The sequence below is a fragment of the Trachurus trachurus genome (genome assembly GCF_905171665.1).
Source record: "Trachurus trachurus genome assembly, chromosome: 23".
Lineage (NCBI taxonomy): Eukaryota > Metazoa > Chordata > Actinopteri > Carangiformes > Carangidae > Trachurus > Trachurus trachurus.
In genome coordinates, this window is record NC_139912.1 from 11,787,241 (window position 1) to 11,799,803 (window position 12,563).

Genomic DNA, 12,563 nt, shown 5'->3' on the forward strand with positions numbered 1-12,563 from the left:
CCCGCTCTTCCTCCAGATTAATGCTGAACCAGGTTGCATTCACACAGATGAAAAATATCCCATTTCTCGTCTTGTGTGTCGTGTTCTAGTCCCGCCCCTTGTCTTGTTGCTGTGTGTGGGCAAGAGACAACATTAAAACGTTTGTGTCATTGTAGGTGTGCGATATACGCATGCGCATCAAACTGTCACTGCAGATTAAGGAGGCCTTATTGGCATGCTTTCTTGGAAAAAGGCCTACACCTCATGCTACCTAAGCCTCTCTCTCCTCTGTCTGTCTCTCTCTGCATTGAAACTGTTCAACTGTTTCATTACATCTGGTTCAAAAAGGACACAACTTCACGTCTCAAAGTGATGTTGTTGACTCAATGTAAAAGTGCCAACCCTTCAGTTTGATGAATGAGACAAATTTTCTCTGCCCCTTATTTGTATTATAATAAAATAAAGAGATGCCCATAGTTGATATTGAAGAAATTGATAGATTCAATTGATCTTAAAATGGCTCTGTACAGTACACCACACCCTCAGCAGGACATCTCAGCCCACATTTAGGAAAAGTGTCTTTATCCAAGTAAACCTTGCTATATTCACTTTTTACAACTATGCAACGTGGTAAACTCTCGTCCTACAATAAATGACCTTCGCCAAGGTCATTCAATGCCAAATACTGTAGATCTTCTCTTTTGACATGTATTCCTTAGGACTGTTATTATAAAATGAACTGAATAATTTTATTTCATAGATCTTTATTAGTTGATTACTTCACTCTACTTCACCCTCATCTAGGCTTCAGAGCTTTTGCAAGGAAAGAGCCAGTGCTGCATTGCGTGTGACACTGTTATAAGTTACATCATCGCGCACCTCACCGCAGTATACTTTTCCAATCATCACTGACTTTGAACCTGATTGGATGTCATTAAAACCATCCATTTTAGGCAGTCGGGCTACAGAGTGAGTGCTCAAGCTCCGTACCAGGGGCAATAGGGTTAGTGGTGGAGGGTTAGTGGTGGAGGATCACTGGGCAGAAGAGAGGCAGCGCTATTGATCCTTCCCCAGCCGGTGGACGAGGCAGCAGCCAGGGCTTCAGTGGCCGGTCTCCACAGGGGGCACTGCAGGGTGAGCAGGGAGGGGTCGGTCATTCTTGTTGCCTGGAGTCGTGCAGGCAGACTCTAGGGCAGAGCTTTAATCTCCACTAATCGTTTCTTAATACGTGCATCCCGCGCCCTACACCCCCGCACGCATGCACACACATACACACTTCCACACTCCCACACACAGGCGTGCACACATATGCACAAACTGCTTGCTTGTCCAAAACCCCTCTTGCTCTAACAAGAGATAATCTCCTGCCCCTCATCCTGAGCATAGGGTTGGACCAAAATCTTGAGAAACCATCTCTCTGATGGAAGATGTTCTCTGCAACCTGCAAAATACATTTTGAGTACTCTTAAAACCATTTTAGAAAAAGAAATGTATATAGTTTTTGCGTTAACTACTTTTCTTATACGTGAAAATGCAGCCTCACAAACTCAGAATCTGTCTCACTACATCTGGGCCTCTGCAGATTCCCATGAAGTCCAAGCATCAGCAGACATGCTGCTGATGAAGCGTCATATTGTCTAATAGTCTAATAATGGCATCATCACCTTCCCAACTCACACCTCTGTCCACCTCCAGGCCCAGACACTGCGTAAGAACGATGATAATCTCATTTCACTAATGCTCTGCAGCCTGCATTAGAACACAGGCGAAACACTGTCTCAGCCCGACTCTACCCACCCAGGAAATTGTGTGTGAGTGTGTGAGAGAGAGAGAGATGGAGAAAGGGGCCAGGGGGGCTGTGGGGTAGAGGGGGCACTGAAAAATGCGGTGTAACCTGAGCTGCTCAGCCCATCTGGGGAAGGCCTCGCACCAACAAGGGTTATCCCACAATGCACTTTGCTGCAGAGAAGATCGTTAGAGGGAGTCTGACACAATGGATCATTCTTTTGAAAGTATTTATTTGCATCACAGACTCTGGAATTTGTATTATTTACAAAAAACAGTATGTCATACAGAAGATAAGTCACTTGTTACATCAATGAAGCGTTCACAGAGAACAGACTGAGCAGTCACATACACACTATTGTGTCATGTGTGCGTAATATGTTCAGTAACATGAGACACAAACAGTTAACCTGAATCAGTTGTCTAGTGAATAACAGCTCTAGTTGTGCTCTTGTAACTAGTCTGTGTATCGCCACAATCTGAGCACTTACCCTTTCTGATCCTGTTGTAATGGCCGAACCGCACAAAAGCAAAAGAGCCACTGCAGGTCCGGTGACGACGTCCGCGTAGATCAAATATAGCTAGCCTGCAGGCAAACTGGTAACAATACAAATCATATTAGCTAAAGCTGAAGTGTAGGCTATAAAGCAGGATTTATACAAAGGCAGATAAAGAGGTTTTAATCCCCAGATCCCCCTGTCACCTACATTAGCAGACCCTGACCCAGATATATGAAGCTCAGTCTGTGGCAGCTTTTTGAGCCATACTGTCAATGGACTATTAACAGCAAAGCAAAACCAGCATCTGAGAAAAAGACTCCTTCTCCACCCTTTTTTCTTTTTTTTGAGAAGGGGTGGAGGGAAAAAGGCCGCATTGAAAGAGAAGGGTAAGATGACACCGCACGGTTTGCCAATTATGCCACGGAGCCAAGAGAGGAACCCCCGGCTGAGTTGGCTGAAGGCTGAATAGCTGAGGCTCTGTACATGAAGTCAACCACAGAGTCCCTGGTGCGGCAGAGGTGCGCTCACATGATCTAACAGCGCTTGTCAAACTTGGAAACGAGGCTGACTGACGAACAGAGGAATCCATTATCACCACAGCATCATCAGCATAGAAGAAATTAAGGATGCAACAATTGATTATCTTTATTATCGATTACAGATAAATGTAAACCAAGAGTATCAAGTAGTTAATAGTAGTCAATTATCTATCCAGCTTGAAGATCAGCAGGTTTGGTTGTCTCGGTTGGGGATGTGCTGACAGACACTTTTCCATTGATTTCACTGGCAACTCTTGTTTCAAATAAACACTATATATTGATTCTTGGGTCCAAATTTCATTTTTCCTTCTCATATGGCAACATCACCCATCCTCCACATCCTATAGGTTTTTTTTTTAATACATTAAAAACAGACACCTGATATACCAATTGAGAGATATTCTTTTTTCTACATCTCAGCTATTGCACAGTTAAAAGTCCATTCAATGCAGATAAATGGATTCCACTCATCAGTGTCTTTCTTGATGATCCAAAATTTCAAAAAGTTTGTCGCAGGTCTTGTGCAGTCTTCAGTCTACGCCCTGGTTCCTATATAGACAGTCCCTCTAAGAGTCACTGGAGCTTTGAGGCTGGAGTGCGCAGGGGAGGAACAAGACTTTCACCCCACCCTTCACCACCGTCAGCCACTCACTCACTGACTAAAATGTCCCGAAGGTGTCTCTCCTGGCTGGTTTCTTCATTTGCAGTCAGTGTCACAGCTGGTCGACACTCTCAAGCAGTAGTTGGCAAGTCTAGAACCACCGGATCCATCTACCTCACCAGTGTGAGTTCTACCATTGCCAAACACCACCAGAGAGCTGCTGGGCCTCCACAGAGCCCCCGTCAGCCACATGAACATGGTTTCTCAAGATGTGGAGGCACGAGGAACCCGCAGAGATGAGATGGTATTAATCTTAATTTGAAAAGCTTGGTAAGAGGGTATACCTTTAATAAACAGAGATAAAGGAAAAAAGGAAATATGTTTGGGAGTTTTGTGTTCCTCCTGGGTCATGCTTTGAGACAGACTGGCATATAAGGTGTAGAGTCAGCAGGTCCAAGTTGTTGTGCAGTCAGATAATGAAGGACAAATGAGAGAATGTGACTTTCAGGAGACATTGAGAAGAATTCAACGGTCAGTCATGAGAGATACCAGACTTTGTCCTAACACAGAGATTGCAATGCAAGATAAAACAAAAATGATGTAATTCTATCTTGTCCTATATTGGCACTACACATAATTGCTCAAAGTATATATACAGAAGCAAAAATGTGCTAGTGCCAAAATGGGCAAAGAAGAGGAGCGATTGGGGTATCCGAATTTTGCAAGCAGCTTTTGTTATAGCGACACATCAGCACAGAGAGACGTCGAAGTACCCAGCGAGAAGGTGCACAACGCAGCTCAGCTCATGCAACCGCACCACAGTCATTACATCACAGTCACTCCACCCACAAGCGCAGGAGCGGGCAGCCACAGAGCGTTAGCCGCTACATGGACGGGCATCATCATCAAGTGGTTCTTTCTCTGCTCTGTTTATGGCCCTATGGTAATTCACTGATAGTGAGCTCTCACAGTGAATTCTACCAGTGCCATACACAGAACAGGAGTCATTATCACCCCAACGCCTAGTCAGCCTGCCAGGATAGTCAGCCCAGAGAAGCAAAACTATGCAAACTAGACCAGCGACCCTCATGAGGAGAGCAGAAAAGAACAGCCTGGAGAGAGAAAGAGACAGAGAGAGAGAGAAGGAGGGACAGAGACATGGCAGCAAGTGAGTACATGGCGTGAAACAGGAAGAGAAGCATTAACACAGCCCCCAATATGTCCACCGTGTTGCAGTGACGCAGCTTAGCTCAAGGTGCACTGGCTGCACTGCAGTGGATTGATCCACGCACCGAGTAACAGGTCAAAGGCTAGTGTGTCTAAATGTGGGCTACTAAATATAGTCAATCCAATGAGTGAACAAACATCCTTATCTAATTGTTCACTCCTAATCACCTGCGCTGCCATCCTTAGATTTCTTAGAAAGGCGAGTTAGATGGCAGCTCCTGCAATTACATGTAAATAAGCATGTGATATGGTTATAAATAAGCAACTATTGGAGCTTATGGAGTGAAATTGTTTCTATCTTTGGCTATTTTTGCTTCGTTTTTAAGTGTTAATGACACAAGTGGGAATTTTACTGGGTGAAGATGATTTTTATCTCATAGATTCTGGTGATTTAAACAAAGTGGCTGCTTCATTTTCCTCTTTGCATTGCAAATCGGTGCTGAGGAACAAACAACTGTCCCCAGTGAAGGATAATACAACAGCCAAAAAACAATCAAGTAATTTGCATTCATATATAATTATTTTAAATGGATTCCAATGGACAAGCACTGAACATGCCAACATGTAAGATTAACTATTAAATATTACTGCTATTTTGCTAAAAATGCAATGAGAAAACTTACATTATTAAACCTACCAGTGTCTGAGACATAGCTAAGATCCGTAAACAAAGGTAATCTCTTTACATCCTGCACCCAAAGACATGCCCATAAAGGTGACACCCTGGAAATGACCTCTTAATTCACAGTATACTTAAGTGTTGTAACATTGACCCATGAGTGTAATTCATGGTTGCGTGACAAGGACATGCTGCCACCCCCTCTACACAGCAAAGCAGCATTAGGCCTGTTTCATCATTCGCAGATTTAAATAGAAATACAAAGTACAAATGTTGGGTTTAAATCTCTGTTGTGGGTTGTGGCAGGGTTTTAAGATAAATATCCCACTAAATGAGTAACATTTTTAGATAGTTTGCAGGTTCTTTCTATCTTACCTGCAGAATGTAGTATAAACTTGGTTTAAGCTGGGTTAAAATGTCCCTAGACTGATCATTCTTTACTAAATCGCAAATCCCAGAAAATGGCCGCAGTCAGACATGGATGCTGTTGCAACTTGATATACTGTTGCAAAATGCCTTTCTAATGAGCTTGTTAAGGCCTTTCATACAAAAAGGAGAAATAATGTAATTCCAGCACTTTCCGCTCAACATTATCGGTTAAATATCAATACAACATCCGCACAAATTGTGATAAAGCAAAACTGCAGCTGAGCGATAACCTTCACTGCATCTCCTGACCTTGGATGTGTTGTCAACAGCATCTTTACACTGCAGATAATCTGAACTGGAGAGGCTAACGTCCTGCAGCTCTGTCCTGCCAGGGCCCAGACGCCCCACCCTTGGTTCAGCCATTAGCTCCCTTATCCTGGGCCCTGCAGTGCATGGAGCTCCCATTGATTCCAGCGATCAAAACCATGTACTAAGTGATTCCTCAGACGCCCAAATGGCTCCCTGAGCAAGACTCCCATTGCCATTTCCTGGGGAAATCAATACCACTCAAAAGCCAAGTCAAAAAGAACCTGTGTCCTTTAAAGGCTTGCCCATGTCTTGTTTTTCCATATCTTAATTAGTTAAGAAATTCGGTTCATGGGAATGATGTAGAATAATGTCTATGAGCTTTGACAGCACAGGGGGAAAACAAGTGCATTATTTCTGAAATGAAAAAATGTAGCATTTCACATGAACCTGTTACTTTATTGTTTATCATTACATTATCCGAAGGGATCTATTATGTTTTTTTGTTGTTTTTTTTGTTCAATTATTGAGTCAGTATGGCAAAATCATCGTTTTGATGTGTCATCAAGGCCAAAGCCTTTATGCATCAGCCTATATAAACTGGAACCACCCTGTTTTATGATGATGATGATGATGATTTAGATCCTTTTTTCCCCCTTTTTTTGTTAGGTCTGTGTATTTTCAGTAGCCTAATGATGTGTGAAAAAGGTTTTCCTAATTTCCTACATATCACTGGCATAAAGAATAAGTAATATTTTGATCAGTTTTAAAGGGATTCTGTGCAAATATACCAATAAAATGCAAGTTCATAGAAAGATTGAAAAAAATATAGAATTAAAAAAATATATTTTTTTATGACACAAATATAGGCTAATATAGCCTATTCACTATGGCAACCATACTGTATATCAAATCTAAAGGGATGTTTAGGAAGAGCTAATTATTTCCCCCCTTTCATTAAGCAGCTTGTGAATTTACTGATTTCTTTTACTGATATGTAACATTGCATACAGCCTGGGTAGCCTTTTGTGTCTGCCATAGTTAATTTAACCTCAGAGCAGCTCCCAAAGTCCCTGCAGTTAATCGCATTTGTCTGAATAGGGAGTCTACAAGTCCTCAACTTCACGGTTATTTCAGGAGGATTTATCACTCCTCTAAGTCCCGCAGCCAGATCCGAATTCACTAACCAGTCATGCAACCTGAAATGTTTAACAGAGGAGGGGGAGGCCTTTAAAACAACCCTTAGAAAAGAAAAAAAAACACCGTGATTCCCATTTTGTACGAATTTTCTACGAATTTACAGCAAGGATAAATAAGACATGTGGTCATTTATCTCTTTTATGTATCGCATACATCAAGGTGAAATCTACATCTTCTAAATGTGGCAGTTTAATCCACAGGACTGCTTTTATACAAGTAAAAAAAAAAAATACTACAAACAGGTGCAACGTAAATGAGACTGTATTTCACCAACTTGGGCTATAGGTTATTTGAAATAGAATATATCAAATTACGCCAATTTAAATAATAGTTTACTGGGAAGTTGAATTTTGTAATCTACGAATTCTTATCATTTTTATTTCGACCTTTCTTGGTATTTAAGATGGTTTTTAAAAAGTAAAGATATTTTATTTACAGAATTGCATACATTTTTTTCTGGTTTGCATCGACTAATTATTTTTACATATAGAATTAATCCCTTTTATATCTCTATTTATTGCGTTTAGGGCCTTTTGTAAAATGTCGAACCATGTTTCCTAGTTTTTTTGTATGCCTCTTTGTCCCTGACTTCACCACGACTGGTTTATAACAAATAAAACATTACAATGGTTCGTCTAACAGGAGCGACTGTATCATATAAAATGCGGTTCATACCTTCCTCCGAGTCCATCGTTGTGCGTCACATCTGAAGCTACAAACTGCACTCAGGTCGGAGCCATCGGACACTTGAACCTATCATTATTGTTTTAAAGGTTTCCTCACTGTTAAGTGAAGTCTTGTTGGGAGCGACTCAAGCCTCCGGTCCGTGTTGCCCGCAGCAGGACTGCAGAATTACAATGAAACAAAAGAAATCCAAGCGGCGTCCTGAACTTCCTGAGTATCAAATGTCAATTTCAGTCCTGCGCTCCTCTCCTCTCTCTCCCTCTCTCTGTCTCTCTCTCTTACCCTCTCTCCCCCTCCCTCTCTCTCTCTCTCCAAACTCAACCTCCTCCCTTTTTACCTGCGCGCCCCGGCTGCACACTGACAGACAGCAAGGTGCTCCGTGCACCTTTTTAAAGGCGCAGACACACAAAGGAGCAACAACAGGTTACAGCAGTATGTGGACAAGACAGACCCTCTGAATGTTTAATAATCTTAAACATGTTTTGCATTTAGCTTTTAAACGTAATGAATGCATTACATAATGTCAATTTGATTTTTTTCCCCAATTTGTTAAGATTTTGAGATGATTCTGTATTTTATTTTATTTTTTAAATCTTAGGCCCATTCGCCTAAAAATGTATTATCTATCTTTTCCAATAATAAAATGCACAATAGGCCCACCCTTTAAAAAGCAGCCTATACTCTCAGTCATAGGCTTCTCATCAGTACCTGTGTTCATAATAGTGGCCGTATTTCCACCAGTGCGGGAGCGGGACTCTGACTGCTTCCATCCGGTCTCCCTCGGGCTGCCAGTCCTGATTTACCCGGTAGAAAAACCCAACACCCGGTAAATCCAAACCGCTCTGAGTCTCTCCTGCTCTGCTGCGTTCAGGGCCTCTAGTAGGCCTACCTGGGCTCTTTAAGGTGGATGTCTCCGAGTGTATAAGGCGGGGAAGGAGACCTTAAGTGGTGCTGCCTTTTTTTTCTCTCCTTTAGCTCAGCCCGTGGACTGCTGCAGTCTGAGCGGATGAGGGCTGGTTTTGTCTCTCCGGATTAAACGATTTCCTGACTAATAATTTGGAACAACCCCCTCCGCAGACAGGCGCGTTTCTCCAGTTTAAACATCCAGATCACTCCATTTTTATTCACCTTTATAAGCTATATTGTAATACATTTTAAAGATCACTTTAGGCCTATATTCTGCACATTAAATAATATTAAATAAGAATGGGTTAGTTGAGTGGTGATAAAATAAAATGGTGCCTTAAAAATAGAAATTTTAACATTTCTTTTCAATTTAAGGCCCATTCCCTTAATAGGCCTATCATTTAAATTTGTATAAATGACTATATCCTGCAGAGGCCTGATGCCTTTTTTTTTTTTTTTTCAAAAGACCTTTACATGAGGAGATGAGGCCTGCAGGCCTCAGAGGTACAGCACCTGCAGACCACAATGCTTTCTCTATGGAGATAGAGAGAGAGAGAGACTGTCAAAACCTGTCAAAAATCCTGCTCCACTCTTTTATACTGAAATGATAAGAGAGTGCAAAACAGGCTGCATCACTGATCACACCACTGTATAAATACTGGAGTAAACAGTGGAGTATATAGCCCATTAATGTACAGTGCATCATGGCGAATATTCGGACATGAAACCAGCATAGCCTACATCGGACTGTTTGGCCTCATCTTCCCAGCCCCCCAGCCCGGGATTAGTTTTAGTCGGCTGATGCTGTTGAGGCTGCAGTTCTTGGGTCGAAATGCTGCAGGATCAAATGACCACGTCCAGATGGCTAATGATTATCAAATACTGCATTTAAAGCCTGCACTAGTAGTTACTCTGCATGCGCAAATTGCATAACATTTCCTGTCCGGAGTGGAAGCAGGATAAAAATACCTTTGCTGTGATGCCCAAATGGAGAGATATAGCCTATTAGATAAATGAACGCAGAATTGTATAGCGTATAAAGCCTGAACCATACAACCTGATGTGGACCTGGTGGAGGCCTGGTGGTGCTCGTGGCTCTCTGACAGGAAGCAGCAGCATCTCCTCCTCTCAGGGCCTCAGGGGAGCGTCGGTGCGGCTCCTCATCCTCTCATCCTCTCCACAGGGCTGCGCATCAGCAGAGAGGCTCCAGGCTGAAGCCACAGCCCGAGCCTGTGTCCCTGCTTCACTGCTGGATGCCTAATATATGAGGGCGCGTTCCACCCATGCTCCTCTACCACGTCCAGCCAGAGTCTATTTACCTGCTGTTGATAATTAGGCAGATAACTACGTGAACAAAACTCGTCTAATATTTAGAGTTGACGGTGCAGGCTTTGGTTACACTCTTTTCAGAGTGAATAGCGACAGTGAAATCGATCCGAGGTGACTTAGTGCGTTGAGGAGCCGGAGCCCGAAGCTCTCCAAGGCCTTGACGTGGTTTCCACCTGGAAAAGCTGAAACTGGAGCCGAGGATCATCTGTGCGCCGGGCAGGCGTGTATAGGAGATGAGCATAGGGCCTCGATGAATATTTAAAATGCTCATTTGATTCTGTGTTATCGTGCCGGCGGAGCCATGTGGAAACAGGTGCCAACGGGGGAGATCAGATGGACGCCGTGCGTCTCCATGCAGCGGAATGGATAGGACGCTGGATGAAATGAAATAATAATGTGGCAGGATTTAGTCTGGTGCTCCTCAATAGGGATGCTCCAGAACAATAAGACATCATATTCCACCATGCAAGCTCACAAAGTGCTGGAGCTATAAGCATATCGATTATATTCTGATATAGTTTCATCAAACTTCTCCAAACACATTCACATCTGATGCTGTAGTTGAAACTATACTGATCTAGTTTCATTCTGAATATTGGGTGTGGACAAATACAATGAGAAGATGGTAAAATATGACATTTTCAGCACCATTAAAATCAAACAAGATAAGAGTGGTTGTCAAAATTTCAAGAGCTATTCATTCAAAACTCCCTTGATATGAAATTACATTTTAGCTCCTTACTTCTGCATGGGATTACTGAACTGGGGATTATTCGCTGCCTTTGGCACATGCAGCATCATTACTCAGGGAAATAAAACACTGTAAAGATGACAGTCAAAATAAGGTCATGGAATAAGGCCGAGAATTATACACATCTGATAAACTCATTGTGTTTTTAAAGGGATGCTGAATATTGATATTGGGGTAAAAGAAGGAGTGAGTGATCAAAAAATGGTCTCCTACATCAGTTTAGGCCTCTGCAACAGCTATCAAGTGGATGTGGTGGGTTGGTGGTGGGGGGCCCATGTTAATCAGTGGGTCATCTATTAGTAAAGACCTGGGGATCATTGTATTGCTGTTGCACCACCACCTCCTCCTCCTCCTCATCCACCCCCCACTGTGCCACTGAAACGGAGCTTGTAACCCGAGAGAGCCCATTGCCTGCCACCCAGCCCCAGCCATGAGAAACCCAACACACGACGGCCTGCGTGCTGGTGATGGTTCACCCAGATTGGTTGACAGGCTGTCAGCTTAAAGAAAAGAAGGGGAATTAGCTGGGTATTAAAACAAAAAAACACACAGAATCAGATACTTAAGGTGTCCTTGGTGCTTAATGGAACCTAATACATTTTTTATTTTTTCACAATTGCACCATTATAAGTTGATGATCGCTCATTTTTGCAGCTCTCTGACTGAAATACTGCAGAACTGTGGAGGCCTGAGGTGATAAAACAAGACGTGATGGAAAATGCCAACACTTTTATAAACACTGATTTATATAGAATATAACCATGTGCAACCAGAGCCTTCACTGCTAAAAGCTTTGCTACGGAAAACACTGCAGCCAAGAGTGATTGATCATAACTTGCAGCAGTCTATGAAGCTAATGTGGAGCCTCGGGGCATCGTAATGCCTTAAAAGGCCACAGTGGCACAGGTCACCTGACCACCCTGCTCCGTGCAGGCCAATCAGACAGTTGGTGTATGGCTCCGGCATTACGTCATGGAGGCCCGCAGTTTGTCTTGACCAACGCACTGCGGATAAAACAGACGCTTTAAATATTTCATTGAGGATCTCAGGTTGCTGGACTTCTGGAGGTCAGGACTGTGGAGAGACAGAGAGCCTCGTCCTTCGCTCCCTCCATCATACTCCTCCTCTGAAGCAGGAGAAGGGACAAGAGGGTGAAAATGAAGGGTTGGGCCTAGAATTTACTTTTTTATTGGGATGCAAATCTGCTGTATAATGGCAGGTGTCACAAGAAGCATCTGTACCCATTATATACCCAGTTAAAGGGGAACAACCCTAATTTTAACACATAAAACCTCCTGACTAAATTGTAGGAGCACTCCTTTAGGTTTGTGACTCACTTTGAGGCAATGCAGTTGTCCTGAACATGTCTGCCCTTATTAAAGCCAGCTCTCCTACGCAGAATCTTTTTTTTTTGTTTCATTTCGCAGGCCTTTTGTTGGCACACAGACACGTGCCGATTACATTCCTGGACGGGCTGAAGACCCTCTAGGGCTCTGATGTGGACATGCTGCAGCATGTGGACCTGCAAAAGGTTTATAATACAGAAAATTAGGTGTTAATATACAGGGTAGAGTACAGAATGATTATATACTACAAGGCAGATCAATCCAACTTGTTACTGCAGCCTCAGAAGTGACCAAAGGGTTCATTCAATACAGGAGAATGAGTTTTTAATTTAGAGGCACTGAAGTGATTGCACTCCATTTGTGGATGTTCCTGACTCATTGCAATTCAGCAAAAAACCAAGTGCAACCAAATTTATTGTACG